Source organism: Coptis chinensis, chromosome 4 (genome assembly GCF_015680905.1).
Source record: "Coptis chinensis isolate HL-2020 chromosome 4, ASM1568090v1, whole genome shotgun sequence".
NCBI lineage: Eukaryota > Viridiplantae > Streptophyta > Magnoliopsida > Ranunculales > Ranunculaceae > Coptis > Coptis chinensis.
The window spans coordinates 50,950,696-50,971,141 of NC_141459.1; positions in this window are offsets into that span (position 1 = coordinate 50,950,696).

The following is a 20,446-nucleotide window of genomic DNA, read 5'->3' on the forward strand; positions in this document are numbered from 1 at the left end:
TTGTCACGACTTAATGTCTACTCACCGTTTCCATTAGCTATCTTTGCTTCAAACAGAGAGATCTGGTTAAGGCCCACATCTCTCCCTTTACCAACTTGCATGTATTCACGATGAGTAACATTTCCTTCACGAAGTGTTGAATTGAAACCTGAAATATCAACAATATGACATCCTAATATCAGGCAGATCACATGAAAGTGGTATAACTAACTGACAGCTAAAAATTTGACAGTTTTGAACATGCCGGCAAAGATATCTTCGCTTAAATTAATAATCTTTGATGCTTTGCTTATGCTCCCTCTTCGTGGGGTTGCGTAGTTGCCTTGTATTCTTCATGACTTGCTTCCGAAACCTGTCGCTCTACTACATTGTTGGTACACTCGTGAAGACGATCACTTGCTTCAACATCAACCAACTCAACCTCTTTGTGGGGTTGCTTAGAAGCCTTGTGTTCTTCGTCACTTGCTTCAGAATCCTGCCGCTCGAATAAATTGTTTCTAGTTTCATGAACACGATCACTTGCTTCAACAGCTATCAGTGCAACCTCTTCTTGGGGCTGCTTAGAAGCCTTGTCTTCTTCTTGACTTGCTTCAGATTCCTGCCGCTCTATTACAATGTCGGTACTCTTGTGAAGACGATCACTTGCTTCAACATCAACCAACTCAACCTCTTTGTGGGGTTGCTTAGAAGCCTTGTGTTCTTCGTGACTTGCTTCAGAAACCTGCCGCTCTATTAAATTGTTGCTAGTCTCATGAACACAACGACGATCACTTGCTTCAACATCCATCAATGCAACCTCTTCTTGGGGCAGCTTAGAAGCCTTGTCTTCTTCTTTACTTGCTTCAGAAACTTGCTACTCTATTACATTATCCGCAGTCTCATGACCTCTATCACTTGCTTCCACATCTATCAATGCAGCATCTATTGGGTTTGGTTCGTTTATGAGAACTTCAGCTTTGGATGAACCGCTGTCATCCCCTTGAATGTTTTCACTAGAGATTCGTTAAGAAATGTTCTTCTTGTCGTTGAATAATACCTCATTCACATTCACACTGCCAATGATGCCGGCTCCTTGAAAGACACTAAAATTGTTTCCCGATCAAAATCGAGAAATACTATTTTATGTATGCAAAAAATGATTTTGGGAAAACAAAGCAGGGAATGGTTGCTAAAGATGACTTAGCCCATCAGGAAACATCCTACAGCTAAGTAAAGATTCATGATTAGAATATATAGGCTCTACCACAAGCCTAACTAAGACGTAATATCTTATTATTCTGATCCTTTCTCCCTAGAGTTCTATTGCAAACGCATATGAGAAGAGACTATGATATTTAGGAAGGAAAAAGGAAGATTGTTACATTGGCTCACCCAAAATTTCACCCAAGGCGTGCTTAGTTACAAGTTTCCAACAACGAATCCTAATGTACTCGAGCTTAAAATGCAAGAACATATTTTTTTTAACTAACCTGAGATTCTTCATGATGATCAATTTCAGGTGATGGTTGAACCGTTAAGTTATCATGCACAAGCTCTCTGTTCTCCAAGTTTGGCGAAGGACTAGGAATGATGAACTCCAACACCTCTGCATCTGGATGTTTGAATGCAACATGAGCTTCTGATTCTGTGCTTGAAGGAGGTGCATCATTGACAGGAGGAAGAGCTGAGTTTGAGCTGTTCACAAATTGTTCAACCACAAATTTCGGCTCCGTGGGATCTTCAACCAACCATTTCAAATCAGTGTCATACCCTTTTACTACCACTTTGACAGCATCATCCTCACTACTCTCAGTTGTTTCTACTGGTCTCAATTCCTTTTCTTTAACTTCATTTCTAGAATCTTTCCCATTTTCATCAATACCACCAAGAAATGAAGATTCCCCATCAGCATATAGATATCTATCATAAGGCTCCCTCGGTGAACACTCGCTCGAGACCTCAACCTGCATATCAGAAGCTACAGAGGAACTAGTAGTGAGAACATGACCTTTAACCGAATAATTTAAATATTCATCAATTGTCCTCTTCTCAACAGCAGATGGACTTGAGTCATAAACTGGTTCTTTGGTATGAGCATCATCATCCTCCATTACCCTGCTATTAATCTCGGAGACCTCCAATGACAATGATGGTCTATTTGGCTCATTATAAGGATTGTTGAGATCAGCTATTGATGGTTCAATATCTTTTGATCGAACTTCTTCAATGTTAATACCCGAGACCTCTTCATTGATACCCGCTGACGAGGAATCGCTTGAGTCATGGCACTTTTCTTCAACTACTTCTGATTTTATGAAAGCTTCAAGTCTGTCAGGCAGGCTTATTTCTTTTCCAACCCCTTTGATCTCAACCTTGTTGAGGACAGCATCTCCCTTTGCCTCTTCGCCAGACTTCATCAAGTCTACTTCAGTAGAGGATTTCCTTTCTTGCTCAATAAGATCAAATTTATGGTTGATCTGGGAGATCAATGCTCCTTGAGAAAAAATTTGTTCGGTTTGTGCCATGTAAATTTCTCGATCAGTAGGAGGAGATGGTGATTCAAACTCTGGGACAGAAACCAATCCAGATATTACTTTTTCACCTAATTTCCCATGTAATCTGAATACTCGTTTTGCAGTGATGCTTCAAATGCATAGTAGGGTCTAATTTAGTGTTGTTTCTCTCTTGCTTAAGTCCCCCATGAACGAAGGTCCCAAACTAAAGCTTTCATGCCTGCTAAGTACATATCTTTACGAAATCTTGCCGACATGAATTCTTGATGAAAACCGTCCCTCGGTGAGATTGGGTTTTCTTCTTCAAGGGTCATAAGGAATATCAAAAGGATTTCCTCTCGACTAAAACGAAGGAGCGAAGCGAGGAAATTGGTAAGCCGTCACGCATATTGGAATTGTATGGAACCTCAAAAGGGTTGGTTTTCACCGTTGTAATGGATGGAATATGAACTGGAGCATCATTGCTATCAAAGTCTATTAGATTCTTCTCCACTACCTTGTTTGAAGTTTTGCCTTGCTTTTCGCTTTGGCAATTAGTTTCTCTAATCGTTGATCATGCTCCCACTTTCGAAGTCCCAAGATCCATTAGATTCTTCTCATCGTCTTACGTCCAGAGAATACAGATTTAGCTCCATCCTCTTCATTCTCATGTTTTTCTTCATGGTTCTCGGTTTGAATCTGCACTCCCATCAAGGGATCTATCCGAACAATCCAAAGTAGCATCAAATTCATCCAGTAGGGTAACGGGCAAGCCGAGGATATTTGGGATCTAACAAATGGATCATTCTCATCAATCACCGGAAGTAGATCGGCCGGAGGAGTATCGGAGAGGAACATGTTGCTTGATCGTAACCAAAATTTGAACTCTCAAAGATCGCCCTCGAATTGATTTGCACTTCAAAGTCATCAACGCCATTCCGAGGAATTTCTCGAGGTCGCCCTCAATCCCCGACCGTTTTTTACGATGAAACCTTCATAAGGCTTAGTGGAGAATGACACCTTTTTATCCTTACTACTTAAAGCCTTGCCTCCAATGGGAAAACTACCAATTTCTAATGCTCTTTCTTTTACGTCACTTCTCTTCCTCGCACGACTTTCTACAAAATATCTGTCATCTTTCTCTATATCCTACCATTTAGAGATGACATTGCATGGACCCTCTTCACTTCAGCTTCTGGGTTATTGGGACTACCGAAACTTAAAAGTATGTTTAAAAGAACAGCAGTATAGATAAAAAAATAGGGGAAGAAGAAATAAAAAATCTTAGCACAGATGGGAAAAATCTATATACAGTACATAAGAAAAATAGTGCAACCAAAACTAAGGCATGATTATAAATCCATCTATAAAATGTTTGTATCGAAAAAACTAGACTTCTCCACATCTGAACTATATTTTCTTATTGCACCAACAACACCCATCTCTTTGACAGGGTATAATATCAAATGACTGAACACACAACAACAAAAAGCTCACAAAATTTAATGAAAAATTCAAAAACCAGCTTCCATTAATCAAAATGTGGGGAGACTAGAGAAGAAAAGTAGAAAAACGAAATACAAATAAATAAAAATGGATAGAAATATTTCAGGGAGGATAAACTCACTAAATTACATACAAATATGCAAAATCAAAGAGAAAACAAGCATCTCGAAAGCGGGAATACATATTGCCCTGTGTTAGATTATCCACATTTCTCGCTTCTTTGTAGCAAAACTAATTGGGAAGAATTGCAACTGCCTCCTCGGGTATATCGAAAATGCCCAAAAGATCCGGAAAAAAAAAGTTATATCAAAACACCACAAAATGACTTGCTGGGAAAAATTGGAAAGATGTTTACATAGAAATTAGAAACTAATATTGTATATGACTTGAAACAGCAAATGTATTTCTTCTACAAGATCATCCACGAGTTTTTTTATAGTCTAGCTTTAGAGAAACTCTGCGTTTACGAAGAAAAAGAGTGTGAAAGAAACTTTCACTCAAAACAGGCGGGTACCAAAAAGAGTGGTTGTTATTTTTATTTTTTTATTTTATTTTGTGCCCCTATTGGAAATACTCCAAATTTATTTGGGAGATATTATTGGATTTAGACAGTTATTGGGGTATTTCAAAAATTTATGTTAGTTATGGGGGATGGGAGTGTTTTGTTGGGTATGTCCAAGATCACCTTTTTTCGGTGGAGGTTTTTTTTTTTTTTTTTTTTTTTTTTAATGTTCTCACTTCTGACGAGTCACGCATCAGCACAATTCATGTGTTTTTTGGTTTCGTTTCTACTTTTTCCTTTTTACACGTAACTACAATACATCAAGTACATGGTAGATCAGCACATGCCTTTTTTTTTTTTTTTTTTTTTTGCTTCTCAATTAACACTTGCGCCTGATAAGTGATAACTAGTTTGTTTTTTTTTTTGGTCAAGTTAAGGGTACGCCAGGGTGTACCCTGCCCCTGGCTCCGCCACTGCCTATACCCCATATCTTAGTGAAATGACATAAACACTTCTACCTCCTTATCTAAGCTAATATGGCAATCAGTTTAATCAAATGTTGTTTTCCGTTTTAACAATCACAACGTCAATTCTCCATTTCTTACTTCTCTTTTATGTTTTTTTGTTTCCCTTTTTCAGTGAAGCTCACGGGAGTGCATAGGCAATGCAGTTTGTATAACTTTAGGTCAGCGGCATGATCTAAGACGACACTACTTTTATTAGAGTACGGACACTAACAAAAAAAAACAAAAGGAATCTAGACTAATATTATGTGCTATGGAATTAGGGTTCTGAGCCCCAACTCATGTTCTCATTTTCCCATATTCAGTGATAGTTTTGTTGTTTTATTTATTTTGATACGGAATTTTGATTGTCAATTGATTAATAAACCACATTTCTTTTTGAGTATGTAACTTTCAGTGTATTGATACTCTTTTTGATGAATAAGAAGAAGAAAAAAAAGTTATGTCGATTCATGGGTTTTCATTTGAAAGTCTCATATATAAACAACAACATTTATTGCAGGCGCAACACGGGTGCAGTTTTGCTAGCCCCCTATCCTGAGAGTCGTGGATTCCGAAAAGAAGATGAGCATTGGTTTTAATTTGATGGTTGTTATTATTATTAGTAAACCACCAACACGCTTTGATCTAAGGTGTTTTTCCATGCTTGAAGTCAGCTCCCCATCCATTAGTTACCCTTCTGTCAGTAGCACGGTTGTTGTTGTGTCCTATAAAGAGAAGTGTAGTGCATTTCACCTGCCCATATACAGAACTTTGTTTCTGTGCAGGCATAGACTCGCCATTCCTCCCACTGCAGCTACTCCCCACATGTGCCTAATAATAAAACTACTAGCTAGTTTCACCTTTCGTGACACCATAATGAAATGAAGCAAAGTTGTCTTGAACCTAAATTTACCTAAGTTCCAACTCCAAAAGTGTCTAGAAAATTGGCAACCCAGACTAAATGTTTCAGTTCAATTTATACTATCTTGATTACACACACAGCAGCCTGTAGCACAAGACATATTCCTGTTCTTTGGCTTTTGCATCAGTGTCGTGGCACGCATCAATTCCTGGTAACTTTGGGCCGGCCAGCTGATCTTGTTTCCTTTCTTTCTAATCTCATCATTGGCTGAAAGTTGGAAGAATTGTTCTTTTGCTTCAGGACAGCGGACCCTATAATCTTCATGTGTAAATGGTGTTTGCATTACTGTAAGGAGCTAATATTCACTACCAATGAATATCTCATATGTACGTCTGTCTCAAGCTCACTAGCTCGATAAGCATCAGCTCGTTGTACATGTGCGATCAATCTAATTATACTCGTGCTCGATCACCTAAGTTATGAGTATCAGCTCGCTACGTGTGATCTATTACAGATCCATTACAAGAACCTTCTTACTTACCTCATCAGCTCACGAACATACCCAATGCATTAGCTTATGGAGGAAAATGAATAAACGATTATTAGTACGTGTGTGTGCATATTTTAGCAAATAGATATGTAGCACGTGGTAGCATCTTCGTAAGGCTCGGATATGGTCTTGGTGTGGGTAGAAAGTACCAGAACACATTTCAAGTCCAAATCCTCTTACTTCCTAGGTTCGGAAGTGAAATAAGAAGAGGAGGTTCGAATTGGTTGGAATAGGCTCGAGAAACTAGAGGTTGAACCGGTTGGAGTAGTAGGCTCGAGAACCGAGGTTCGATCTAGTTCGAGTTGTAGGCTCGAGAGAACCAACTCCCCGACTAGGAACACCAAATCCGGAACTACTAAGTTTGAAACTCCAACTCCCAATCCGAACCTAAAACATGTTTTTCTGTTGTTTAAGTCAATAAAGGATACCTATTTGACTTGGGAAACATGGGGCTTCTAGAAGAGTCAAGATGAGACTTAACAAGAGACGATCTCCTAGTTAAACACTAATTGGGAAACCTCATCTATTCATCAAGATGATACTTAACAAGAGACGGTCTCCTAGTTAAACACTAATTGGGAAACCTCATCTATTCTTATAAATAGAATAGTTGAACTACGCTTTGAGTTTGATTCCTATACACAGGATACGTAGGCAACCATTAAAGAACGTGGTTCAACTCATCATCTTCTAAATCTCTTCTTCTTATTGATTCAATACTTCTAGTTGTTCTTTGATCATCAACAAAATATTTGTGTTTCTTGATTAGGAAAAATCATCACACAATTGGCGCCGTCTGTGGGAACTATACAGAATTGATTTGATTTCTTGGTCGAAATTTTTTCAGTTCTAGGTTCTCCTACCCACCGAATTTTTTTTTTTGGTTGGTTGTTCTTTAAAAATATATATATATATTTTCTTCACTTTGATTCAAAATCATGGTTACTACAAGAGCCAATGCGAATCAAAGTAACGAGGGGAATAACGAGATCAATAACCCACATGTTACTTCTCAAAGACAATCTGAACGTAGAGGAGATCGTCGTTTTGGACAGGGTCGTGAAGAAAATGAGCCTAACAACGATACTCCCCAATCTGCCCTAACCAACCAAGCCATCATGGATGATGTGATGGCCGAACGTGGTCGACGGGGAGGCTCGCTTTGCGTTTCTTACAAGACTACTACCGCGACGCTAGAGGGTCGTTCACCTCCAAGTGTTGCCCTCTTGATGGAAACGCCGAGGGGCAGTTCCGGCCCACCGAAGTCTCGACCACGGTGAGGGTTACGTCCCTACACCTTATATACCTTACTTATTTGGGTATCATAGCGACCAACCAGATTCGGATTATAATCCGAATTGATCCCACCCAACACTCGAGCTCACACGAACCGACTTCTCTTGGTATTCAAGTTCTCAAGGTACGAGGGATGGACGTCCAATGTGTTTGCCCGAATCCACAACTATTAAGGTCAACCTCGCACGAAAGAAGACTTTCGGTTTCAAGGGAACCTTCATTGCCTCGAATCCCTCGGTTCCCGATCCAGTTTTGCAAACTCCTCCACTCGATCTCGAGAACCGGAACCACGTTATCATCAAGATGAGAACTATGAGAGTCTAGGTCTGAGGTACAACAATGAGAGAACTCAAATTCATGAACCGACTACTCTTGCACAACTCAAGGCGCAAATACTAGAGGAACTACGAGGTTCGAAACCAACCAAGATGGATAAGTCAGTTGTTCGGTCAGCAATCAAGGGTGACATTGGAACCCCTTTTCACGACATGTTATGAGTGGATACATCCCCATGATTATAAACCACGAAGTTCTCTAAATTTAATGGCAAAGGAGATCCAAATCTCTCATGTGCTCGGTTATCGTCAAGCAATGGTGGGTCTTTCTACGAAAAGATCATTATTTGTGCCGGTATTTTGCTTCAAGTTTGACGGACTTCGGCACTCATCTGGTACACGGCTACCCAGGGGCAGCATTCACGAAGTTTAAGGTGCTATCCATCAATTTCATTCGCGAAAATTCAGTTGCAACCGACCCTACATTAAAACCGTTGATGCAATCGCTTGATATGAAAATCCGAAGGACGAAATGTATCGGGGATTTCACCAAAAGATTTAACGAGGTTCAATTGCATGTTGACAACGTTGATGAGACCCTCGCCATCGTGGCCTTTAGAAAAGGATTAGATCCCGCTTCGGGTCTATACACGCTTTGAAGAAAAAAGCCTACAAACATGACAGAGTTTACGTGCTCGGATTGATAAGTATCGCAGAACCGAAGAAGACCTATTGGACAGGGACTCTTCTCATAAAAGAGTGATAACCAGTGTCACCTCCGCTCCTGTTGGTAGGAGTTCTGATAGTCATTATGATGATAGGAAGTCCGAGGAACCACAGTCGGACCACAAGTCAGTCGACAGGAATTCCTATCCAGATAAGTCCAAGAGGCAAAAGGTTAGTGACACGTTAGGAAGTGAGCAACTACCCCCGCTGGATAGGGACTTTACCACTTTAACTCATCCTTACGAGGACATCTTCGATGCCATCAAGAACAAGAACATGTTAAAGAACCCTCCAAAGATGAAACCCGGTGCTATTGGAGCTAGGAATACAAACGTATACTGTAAGTTCCATAAACAGGCCGGTCATGGAACTAAGAATTGTAGGTCTCTTAAACATGGAATTCAGGATCTCGTAGACCGAGGGTTACTAGATGAATATAAGGGTACTCCGATTCAGAATACTACCGCAATTCCTGACACCAATGTACACAATGCAGAGACAGGAACGGATAAGGTAGTGATTCACACGATCGCTGGGGGCAATTCTAAACGCCCATTTGAAGAGTTGAGTAGAGGGCAAAGGTACCAGGAAAGACAGGCGAAGCATTTGCGAAGCATTAACAATGTCACTTCCAAACCGACCAAGGAATCTAACTCCGCGGTTGTTTTCACTGATGACGACGCAAAAGGGGTTTTCTTTCCACACTCGGATGCGTTGGTTCTGTCCTTAGAAGTTGCTGGGTGTGATATGCATAGGATCCTCATCGACCCTGGGAGTTCTGTAGATATACTTTACTATCATGCTTTCAAACAAATGCCGATTCTAGAAACGGAACTTCATCCCGTGAAATCTTCTTTGTATGGATTTAATGGTGACATGGCCGATGCAAGAGGAGAGATTGAATTGACAATCAAAAGCTGCCGACGCCGCCTAAATGTCAACTTCACGATTGTCGGGAGTTACGCAATATAATGCTATTCTTGGTAGGAGTTGGCTTCATCGCTTGAAAGCGGTTCCAAGTACTTACCACCAAACCTTGAAGTTCCCTCACCAAGGCAATATCGCGGGTGATCAAAGGAGATCAACAAGCTTCCAAGCGATGCTATGCAGCTCTTCTAAAAATGGTTCGGAACTGCCCAATAACATCAGCGCGTTCGGGTACACCGCCAAATAGCAATTACAGAACGAGTCTCCCTCTCAAGACATAGTGTTGGCACCTTTGGATATAATTCCATTAGATTCTATAGGGCCAGATGAGAGGAGGACTCCCCCAACATTAGAACCAGTTGACGAAGTCGACATAGGAGATGGTTCCGAACCTCGACGAGTCTCAATTGGCACCATGTTGGACCCGAAGACTAGAGAAGAGTTGATAAATTTCTTACAAGAATTCCGAGATGTATTTGCTTGGAGTTATGAGGATATGCCTGGAATTGATCCCTCCGTCGCCTGCCATAAGCTCAATTTGGATCCAACGTCGTGCCAGTTAAGCAGAAACTCAGAAAGATGGGTCCCGAACGTCCTGAGGCTATCGACAAAGAGGTGGATAAATTGCTTAAGGCTAAGTACATCTGAAAAGATCACATACCCTACTTGGATCTCTAACGTTGTAGCTGTTAAGAAAAAGAATGGGAACCGGCGCGAACGTGTGTCGATTATAATGGATGTGAACAAGCACCGTAAGAAGGATTGTTTTCCTCTTCCTCAGATTAACACATTGGTCGATGCCACTGCAGGACATGAGATCTTCTCTTTTTGTGATGGCTTTTCAGGTTACAACCAGATACTCATGTACCCTCCTGATCAAGAGCATACTACTTTCATCACGGCACAGGGAACATATTGCTATCGGGTTATGCCTTTTGGTTTAAAAATGCAGGGCAACGTATCAACGCTTTGGTCACAACGATGTTCAAAGATCATATCGGTGATTTTGTCGAAGTCTATGTTGACGACCTCCTGATCAAAAGTAAACAGAAGTCTGATCATCTTGTACACCTTCGTGCGTCTTTCCAGATCCTGAGGAAGTATCGGATGAAACTTAACCCACTAAATGTACCTTCGGTGTTACCTCCGGAAATTCTTAGGACATCCGGTTACTAAACGTGGAATTGAAGCTAACCCGGACCGGATCAAAGCTATTCTTGATATGCCTTCCAAGGTCTCCGAAAGAGAGGTACATGATTGGTGCCTCTTGCCCGCACTTAACGTGTTCATTAGTAGAAGTTCGGATAAGTGTCGCCCTACATACAAGTTACTAAGAAAGAATATACGCTTTGATTGGACCGACGAATGTGAGATGGCTTTTAAGGACTTAAAAATTATTTGTCCTCCCTCCCGTGCTCACTACCCCGGGCAAGGAGACGTTTTTAGGTTATACTTAGCCTCTTCCGAGCATGGCATCATCAGATTAGTACAATTGATGAGAGGAATATCGAAAAGCCTGCCTACTTTGTTAGTAGAGCCCTCCCGGATGCGAAACACGATATCCGAAGATTGAGAGAATAGCTCTAGCTCTAATCTTTGCTTTGCGGAGAAGCTACGACCATACTTCCAAGCACACACCATCGAGTCATCACCGAGTATCCTTTGAAGTCGATCTTGGCAAGACCAGATAGGGCGGACGCCTCTTGAAATGGTCCATTCAATTAGGGGAATTTGACATTATTTATGGCCGAAATTTCGAGAAGGGGCAAGCTTTGGCTGAGTTCTTAATCGATTTTCCTCTAGATACCTCACCGAAACGGTAGCAGATTCGAAAAGTCACCTCCTGCTTTTATGGAGTTAGATGAACCTAACTCACTTCCTCATAGTCGTTTCGACCTTGGAGTCATATCCTAGGTTGGAAGTTGTTAGATGGATCTTCCAATGACCAAGGAGCAGGTATTGGTGCGGTACTCTTGACTCCGTGATAACACTAAGTTAGAAAAATCAGTGCATTTGGGGTTCAAGGCATCTAACAACTAAAACCGAAGTACGGCTATGCTAGCGGGCTTGTCTATGACATTAAACTTAGAGTACGACATCTCACAAGATTCAGCGATTCTCAATTAGTTGTGCAACAGATTGAGGGTGGTTCTGGCTTCGAGACCCTCGTGATGGCTCAATACTTGGAGTTGGTTAGATCTCTTACTTCTCATTTTGAAGATCTAAATTTCATTAATTTGCCTAGACTAGACAACAGGGCATGCCGATTCACTTGCCTACTTAGCTTTTTGCTTGGGGATATTGAAGCTCGCTCCATTCCCGTCGAATATCGGTCGATGCCTAGTATTGAAAAAAAGAATTAGTTTGTCTTGTGGCTCCAATTTTGCGAGAGCTCTAGTGGGGACCTGGATGGATCCGTGATCGTTCTTATCTTTTAGATGGCACTCTTCCCGCAGAGAAGACGTAAGCGAATGTTGTTAGCCAAAGTGGGGCGTTATTTACTTGTTGGTGAGAACTTGTATAAGAAGTCTTACTTAGGACCTCACCTGCGATGTGTTACTCATGCCGAGGCTCATACTTTACTTGAAGAGATACACTTTCGGGCTTAATGTGGAAATCATCTTTGGGGCAGATCTTTGGTACTCAAGATACTCCGGCAGGGGTACTTTTGGCCTTATATGCTTAAAGATGGACGCTTTTATGTCCGAAGTGTGATGCTTGCCAAAGACATGCTAACTACATCCATGTTCCAGCCGAAGAACTCCATCCTCCGGCATCTCCGTGGGCCATTCGCCAAATGGGGAATGGACATTGTTGGTCCTCTACCTATAGCTCCCCGGTAACATGAAGTTCCTTTTAGTTGCAAATTGATTATTTTACTAAGTGGATAGAGGCGTTCCTTTAGCGAATATCGGGGAGGTTGATGTCACGGGTTTATCCGAACAATATCATTTGTAGGTTCGGATTACCTAAAGTCATTCTTTTCGATAATGGGACACAATTTCGGGCACCAAAACACACGCTTTTGCCGAGATTGGGGCATTGTGCAACTTTTCTCTTCTCTGGATATCCTCAAGGTAACGGTCAGCGGAAGCCTCTAACCGCGTTTTTTGGATAATTAAAACGGAAACTTCGTGGAGAGAAGCGGATTGTGGGTTAAGGAGTTGCCTAAAGTACTTTGGGCCTACCAACAACTCCTCGACGCTCGACCGAGAATCACCTTTCACTCTCACTTATGGTACCGAAGTCGTCCTTCCCTCGAGATGAGGGTCACTACCCGTAAGTCAGATTTAGTACTCACCCTCGACAATGAGGAAATTCTTTGTCGGAATTGGACTTGTTGGATGAAAAGAGAATCTGCGACCTTTACGACCGCATCTTATCGGCACCGGTGAAAAGGTCTTTCGATAAAAGAGTACGACCTCGATCTTTCAAGGAAGGGGATTTGGTCCTCCAGATGGACCCCGCCTAAAGAAGTTAGGAGCTAATTGGGAAGGTCCGTGATGTCGTTGATAGGATAGTTGGCAATGGTAGTTACTATCTTAAATCCATGGATGGTGAAGTTTTTGTTAAACCTTGGAATACTGCAAACTTGCGCAAGTATTTTCAATAGTAGTTATCTTTCTCTTTGTTAGAGTGTTACCCATGGAACACTGCGAATTTCCGCAAGTATTTTTAATAAAAGTTATCTTTCTCTTTTCAGAGTGTTGTTTCTTTTAATTTATTATTTTTATGTTGGGATACTTTTTGGATGTTGGGTCTAGAGATCCCATATGTTGGCCCACACTTGTATCGTAACCTTAAGAAAGCTTTCTTTGGATAATGAGTGAAAGATCTCATATGTTGTTCCATGTGTGTGCTTAAGAAAGTTTACACTTAGCTTGGATTTTATCTAGCTAAGCGCAATTCTAATGCCTTATGCTTATAAGTGTCGTTTTATGCATTAGATATCAGATCATTTAAGGACTCTACAGGAAATAATACAGGGGCACACCCTACGTTCCTACAAAGTCTTATTTCTTAACAAAACTAAAGGTTTTTACAGGAATTGACACAGGGACAAACCCTATTTTCCTACAAAACCTTGTTTTTCTAAGATTCGGAATATGAATTTGTATAAAATATAATTATGTATACATATTTATGCAAATAAGGAGAAAAGAACACCACTTCCTAGCTAGCCTAGAACTTCACGTTTGGAACTTGTCCAAGTTCCAAACTCCACTTCCTAGCTAGTCAGGAACTCCACGTTCGAAACTCTACTTCCTAACTAGTCTGGAACTCCACGTTCGGAACTTGTCCAAGTTCGGAATTTCATTTCCTAGCTAGTCAGGAACTCCACGTTTGATTGCACACATACTTGATTATTTTGAATCAAATTTAGCAAAGTTTCACTCAAAATAAATACTCAAGTATAGATAAGCATTTGAGTCAATTGCTAATAGATAAGTAAATTGCAACTTAATAGCATTTTAAGGATTTACTTATCGGGACAGAATCAGGTTTCTTCAGGAGCTACAGGCGAGTTATCAGTCAATTCCTCTGCCTCATGCACATCTGCATCATGGTCTTCTTCAGAACCTACTTCCAAACCTTCCCCTCGAACCTTGTTGATACTTTTGTGAGGCCAAATCATCCTCTAACTTCTCTTGAAGTTTGTCAACATCAATCTCAAGATCGGGATACGGGGCGTCGCCATCATCATGAGGGAGGGTTCGGATGCCCAAGCTTGATCGAAGTTTCTCACCATATCGCTTTGTCGTTACTCTGGTTCAAGAATGTCAAGCACACGACAAGCGGTGGAGATACCATTCTTGTATGCTTCGAGAACCCACCACATCAACTAGCTCGGTGTAGAATTCGTTCACCTCCTTTTACGCTCCTTTCATGAACTTCGAGAATCGGAACTGGGGCAAGCAAGGAATTGGAAGGAGATACAAGTTGATCTCTCAGTAGCTCAAGCTCTGCGTTAGCTTTGCTTAGTGATTCTCCCAACTCCCCATTTATCAACTGAGAGCCTATCAACTCTAGTTCTGTCAACGCGGCACTTTTGTTAACTTCGGTTAGCTCGGATTTTAAAGGATCCAGTTCTTTTTGTAAAGCCGTGGCTTTATCCTCATAATACATCTTCTGGTTCTTCAACGTTGCAAACTCGCCATTCAAACGGTTTCGATCAGCTTGCCATGCCTCACGACAGCCGTCAAAGTGGGAAGCTCATTCGGCTAAGTTGTTTTTTACTTTAAGAACTTCTTGATGCTCAAGTTTGGTGAATTCAAGGTCTCTTTCAAGATTCTTGTTCTTCTCTCTGGTCTTTCTAAGATCTCTCTGAACGGCTCGACCCTTCTCAATCTCATCGGCTAGTCTTTCATTCTTCCTCTTGCTTATATCATAATCACCTTCTAATCTTTTAATCTTTTGGTTGGATATGAGGAGTTGCTTCGTCAAGTCACTTTTCTCTCTTGTGAATTTATCCACTGCATCCTGATTCTTACGCAATAGAGCATAAGTTGTGGACGCATCCATGCTAGCCTGCAGTGCCAGAAGAATTACAATTTATGTATCAGGAGCTAGTGTATATAAACAAAAAGACAACCGAAAACGATGTAAGGAATTGAAGTACAAAATGGTTACCTTCAACATATGTCGACACATTCGTTCCAGGCCTGCCGTTGCGCGAAGTACTCTTTTATGTTTTGCTTTCTCTTTGGGAAGCCTCATAGATTCAACCAATCCCAAAGCAACTCCAGGGTCCTTAAGCGTATCTTGGTCAGTAATCAAGGGATTCTCTGGTAATCCAAGCACTCTCGGAACTGGAACAAATGGGTTTGGAGTAAGTTTAGAGTTCAAAGATGTCGATTTAGTCTTTTTCCTTAAGCGAATGTCCTCATCTTGGGAAATTGGAGAAGGAGATTTCCTTTTATTCGACTCAATGGATGGAACACGGTTATTGTCAGATACAATACTGGTAGAGTAGGTTTGTTCCACATTTTCGAGGTTCATTATCAATTCCGGATCGGATTGCATGAAGTCCACATTTTCAATATCAGTCAAAGGGAACTCGACATTACTATCTACCCCCATAGTGTCACCACCCACTTCAACATTTGACTTATTTGTATCATAAACGTAAAAGGTGAAGGTTCGGTGTTTCCACCGTACTATTGATTCCCCGAGGATTGACAAAGACTCTAGACTTTCAGTTCTAATGGGATTTTCATCTTCATCGAGAATGATAGCGTTGGAAGCTTGCCCATTCCTCGCTCGGTATGTTTTTTTTTATAGCCTTACTCACCTTCGGCTTACTCACCTTCCCAGAAAACCCGACAACCTCGAGGAGGTTTATTTGATTTGCTTCGAGCTCCCTTTTTATGATAGAATTTGACTTGGAAATAAGACCAAGGACCTTCTTTGCCATAAAGGCCTCCCTTTGGGTACGAAGTTGTAGCAGTTTTCGGGTTCCCACCCATATACCCAACTCCGGGCTCCAAAGCTTGCAACTCCATTGGTGACATAGTCGATACTCGAGATTAATAATGGGTGCGGAACTATGGACGCAGCATCGTTTCTGAGTTTGGGAGTGCAATAAGGGCTATCACAAAGATCTCGCTCCACAAGTAGTTAGAGAGGGGGTCCCACGCCCACTCTCCCTTTGACAAAGAAAAGCCGGACCGGATCCTCTTTCGATTATTATCAAAGGTGACATCACCCCATTCACCACCGCTTTACGGATAGCATATTTACGCCAAGTAGTCATCGTTGTTTTACCTTCGTGATAATATGACGCTGCTCAACTCCTGGTTTAGCGAAAAGAGTGCGATCTCCATTATTTAGGATCATCGGTTTATAGAAGTATGATATCACTCCGCAAGTCACCAATATATTGTGCTTTCGTCCCCAATATGTGCATGTATGTGACATTGCGAACAAACCAAGGCATTACTCGTTGATCGAGACTTGGAAGTACTCAAGGGCATCCGCCATAAACGGGCAAGGGAGTCGAGTCCAAATTTTCAGCATCCAAGGAATATCAAGGGATTTTCATCGGTTCCAAGGTCGGCATCCATGGATATTCAATGTTGATTTCTTTTGGAATTGCAAATGTGTTACGGATCTTTTCCAAATCCAAATATCACCGAATGGGATAATATTCCAATCAAAAGTGGGGATTTTAGTTTTCGGCGGTCGAAAAGAAAAAAGCGTAATTGCTTTATAACCTGAACTGCTATAGCAATTGAACCTGAAACGGCATTGCCCAAGATCAATCCAAACCGCCTTGCTATTTAAAGGACCCGAAGGCGATGGGTGAGACATTGAAAGTAAAACTTTAGACAGAAAAAACGTGGTTGTTGGCACCCAAAACTTCAAGTTCTTCTACACAAACCTTAGCACACTTTGGACACAATCTCTCAATCAATCAAAGAAAGTACGGGTTCAACACCTTGTGTCCGCGTACCGCTAATGGAGAAATTATCACAGAAAAAGTTTAACTATAAATTTGAGGTGGTAATGGAGGCTCACAGGAGGTTTATATAATGTTGAAACTATAAAAGAGCTATACAAATAGAAAGAGAAAAGGAGTTCAGCGAGGAAACGAATTCTAGTTGAAAGAGAAAAGAAGTTCAACAAGGAAACGACTCCTTCCACAAGTATAAAGATTCTCCTTTATTCTCTCTTCGTGATGACTTCCGGATGATTGGTGGGCTTCACATCTCCTGCTCAAGTATTCCCAACTACGGATGAATGAGTGTGGTTCGAGTTATTGCAAGTCGTCACCCTGATGAGACGCTTAAGTCGCGATGAGACCCAACTCTCGCTTTAAGCGCAATTCTTCACCGCTTGTCTAAGTTGATCTGTTGTAAGAGATTTGACCCGCCAGGGGCTGATACCGCTCATCACCCCAAGATGTTATGGCCTCGAACGGCAATGTCATGTTGTTGGGCAAACTTAACCATTGCATCGTAAAACAGAATAGTCATCCTTGCCACGGGTATTTTCATCTTCGTACCATTTCATCTCATTTTCAAAGACGGTCCGCGGTGAATCGGAGGTAAACCAGTTCTGATATGCTTGGTTGGTCAAGATATCCTTAGTTATGGCTGATCCAAAGGGGAACTTGCTGAGTTTTGTCTGATTGAGACCTTTGCTCCAAAGAAGAATTTTACCTTGAGAGTCGACAGCTTGGATTTTAACCTTTCCCTTACGCCTTCTCGATACTTTGATCTTGGTGTGATCTCCATTGCTCCTTGGTGAACGGCTGTAACGAGACATTATCTGCCCATATCTCCACACGAGTGTTGTTGCTCTCAAAGTAAAGTTCAGCAGGACTGAGGAATCAACCGTAAGGCCCCTTTTTAGCATATAGACCAGCAAGAGCTGACTCGGGCTAAAACTGCATTCTGCAAAGAAAATTGGCGAAGAATTCGCGTTGGGCAAAACTTAAAGGATGAAGGAAGAAGTTAACGAAGGGTATCCTTTTGTTATATTTGTTAAACAGCTCAATTTCGCAAGGCCCAGCTCAAGTTTCGCAAGGCCCAGTTCCGGGTTTCACTTCCAGTTCCGGGTTGACAAGTTACAGTTCCGGTTATGGGCTTATGGGATGTGAGCCCAAGTTCAGGGGTCCATGTCCGGACCCAAAAAAAAAAAAAAAAGGGTTACAGCTCCGGGTCACATGTCTGGACCTAAAAAGAGTTACACTTACGGGTTATATAATATGAACGTGCCCGAACCTAAAAGAGTTTCATGTTCAACAATTCAAGTTTCGCAAGGCTCGGTTCCAGGTTGCACTTGCAGGAGTTCAAGTCCGGGTCATCACAAGGCATTGTATGTCTGGATTTCACCAAGTTCCTAATGTTCAAATCCGGATCATCACAAGGCATGGTAGGACCGGTTTTCACCAGGTTCGGCCTAATATACAAGGTTCGGGGCATGGTCATGGCAGGTCCGAATTTACAGTTCCTTGCACTAAAGTAATGCGAAATTTTGCCGATACATTTTTACCCGGCCTTTTTCCTTAAGGGTTTGATTCACAACCCATGAATAAAAAAGGGGGGCATCTGTGTGTGCATATTTTAGCAAATAGATATGTAGCACGTGGTAGCATCTTCGTAAGGCTCGGATATGGTCTTGGTGTGGGTAGAAAGTACCAGAACACATTTCAAGTCCAAATCCTCTTACTTCCTAGGTTCAGAAGTGAAATAAGAAGAGGAGGTTCGGAATTGGTTGGAATAGGCTCGGAGAACTAGAGGTTCGGAACCGGTTGGAGTAGTAGGCTCGGAGAACTGGAGGTTCGGATCTAGTTCGAGTTGTAGGCTCGAGAGAACCAACTCCTGACTAGGAACACCAAATCCGGAACTACTAAGTTTGAAACTCCAACTCCCAATCCGAACCTAAAACATGTTTTTCTGTTGTTTAAGTCAATAAAGGAGACCTATTTGACTTGGGAAACATGGGGCTTCTAGAAGAGTCAAGATGAGACTTAACAAGAAACGATCTCCTAGTTAAACACTAATTGGGAAACCTCATCTATTCATCAAGATGATACTTAACAAGAGACGGTCTCCTAGTTAAACACTAATTGGGAAACCTCATCTATTCTTATAAATAGAATAGTTGAACTACGCTTTGAGTTTGATTCCTATACACAGGATACGTAGGCAACCATTAAAGAACGTGGTTTAACTCATCATCTTCTAAATCTCTTCTCCTTATTGATTCAATACTTCTAGTTGTTCTTTGATCATCAACAAAATATTTGTGTTTCTTGATTAGGAAAAATCATCACACAGTACGATTGATGTCATTAATTGCTGGTCATTTATAACATCAACCTAAACATCTCAGAAGACATAATGATTGCAGTTACAATGTCTAAACCTGATACAGAACACCAAGGCCGCCATTTGAACATGAAGAGTCATCGCTCAAATCTATAAAGGAGAATTTAACTACGTCTTGGCTTGATTCCAATGCAATTACCCTGGTGTCCATGTTTGTAATAGCCTGGAACAAATTTAGGAGATTCAATTCTCTGGTGACCTCCATTGGTGCCCTTAAATAATTAATGAAGCGCAGTTTTGCATGACTGATCATATCTTCACCAGATAAAAGAAGCATTTGCTGAATTGATTGTTGGAATCTCTAAAGAGTATTTCAAAATACTTGTGTGTTGTTTAGTCCCACATTGGTGAACCACCACTAGCAAGTGAGGTATATGAGGTGATCCTCTAGCATAAGGGCGTGCCCTTAGGGTACAAAGGATTTTGTGTTAGGAGGGAGGACTCACCCAATGCCACACACGCCCGCCCGCCCCGCACCAAGTTGGGTTGGGCTGGGCTGGGCTTGGGTGAATTCAAAAGTACCATGTCTAGAAGGGGGGGGGGAGTTTTATTATATTACATGTACACCATGGTATATTTACTTAGAAACAAGCATGAGGCAGGTGAGATGTTTCTCAAGTACAAAGCTGAAGTTGAAAACCCAGCTTAACTGTAAGATTAAAAGACTTCGGTCTGACAAGGGCTCAAGTACAAAGAAGACTTCGGTCTGACAGGGTGGAGAGTATGAGGGTCTAACCCCTTCCAGGACTTTTGTGACAAGAGTGGCATTATTTTGTGACAAGAGTGGCATTATTCATGAGACTACTCCACCATACTCTCCTGAGTCTAATGGAGTAGCCGAACGGAAAAACAGAACACTAAAAGAGATGATGAATGCTATGCTTGTAAGTTCTGGAGCTTTCCTGAACTTGTGGGGGGAAGCAATCCTATCTGCTTACCATATACAGAATAGGATACCCAACAAGAAAACAGGGAATAAGACACCTTAT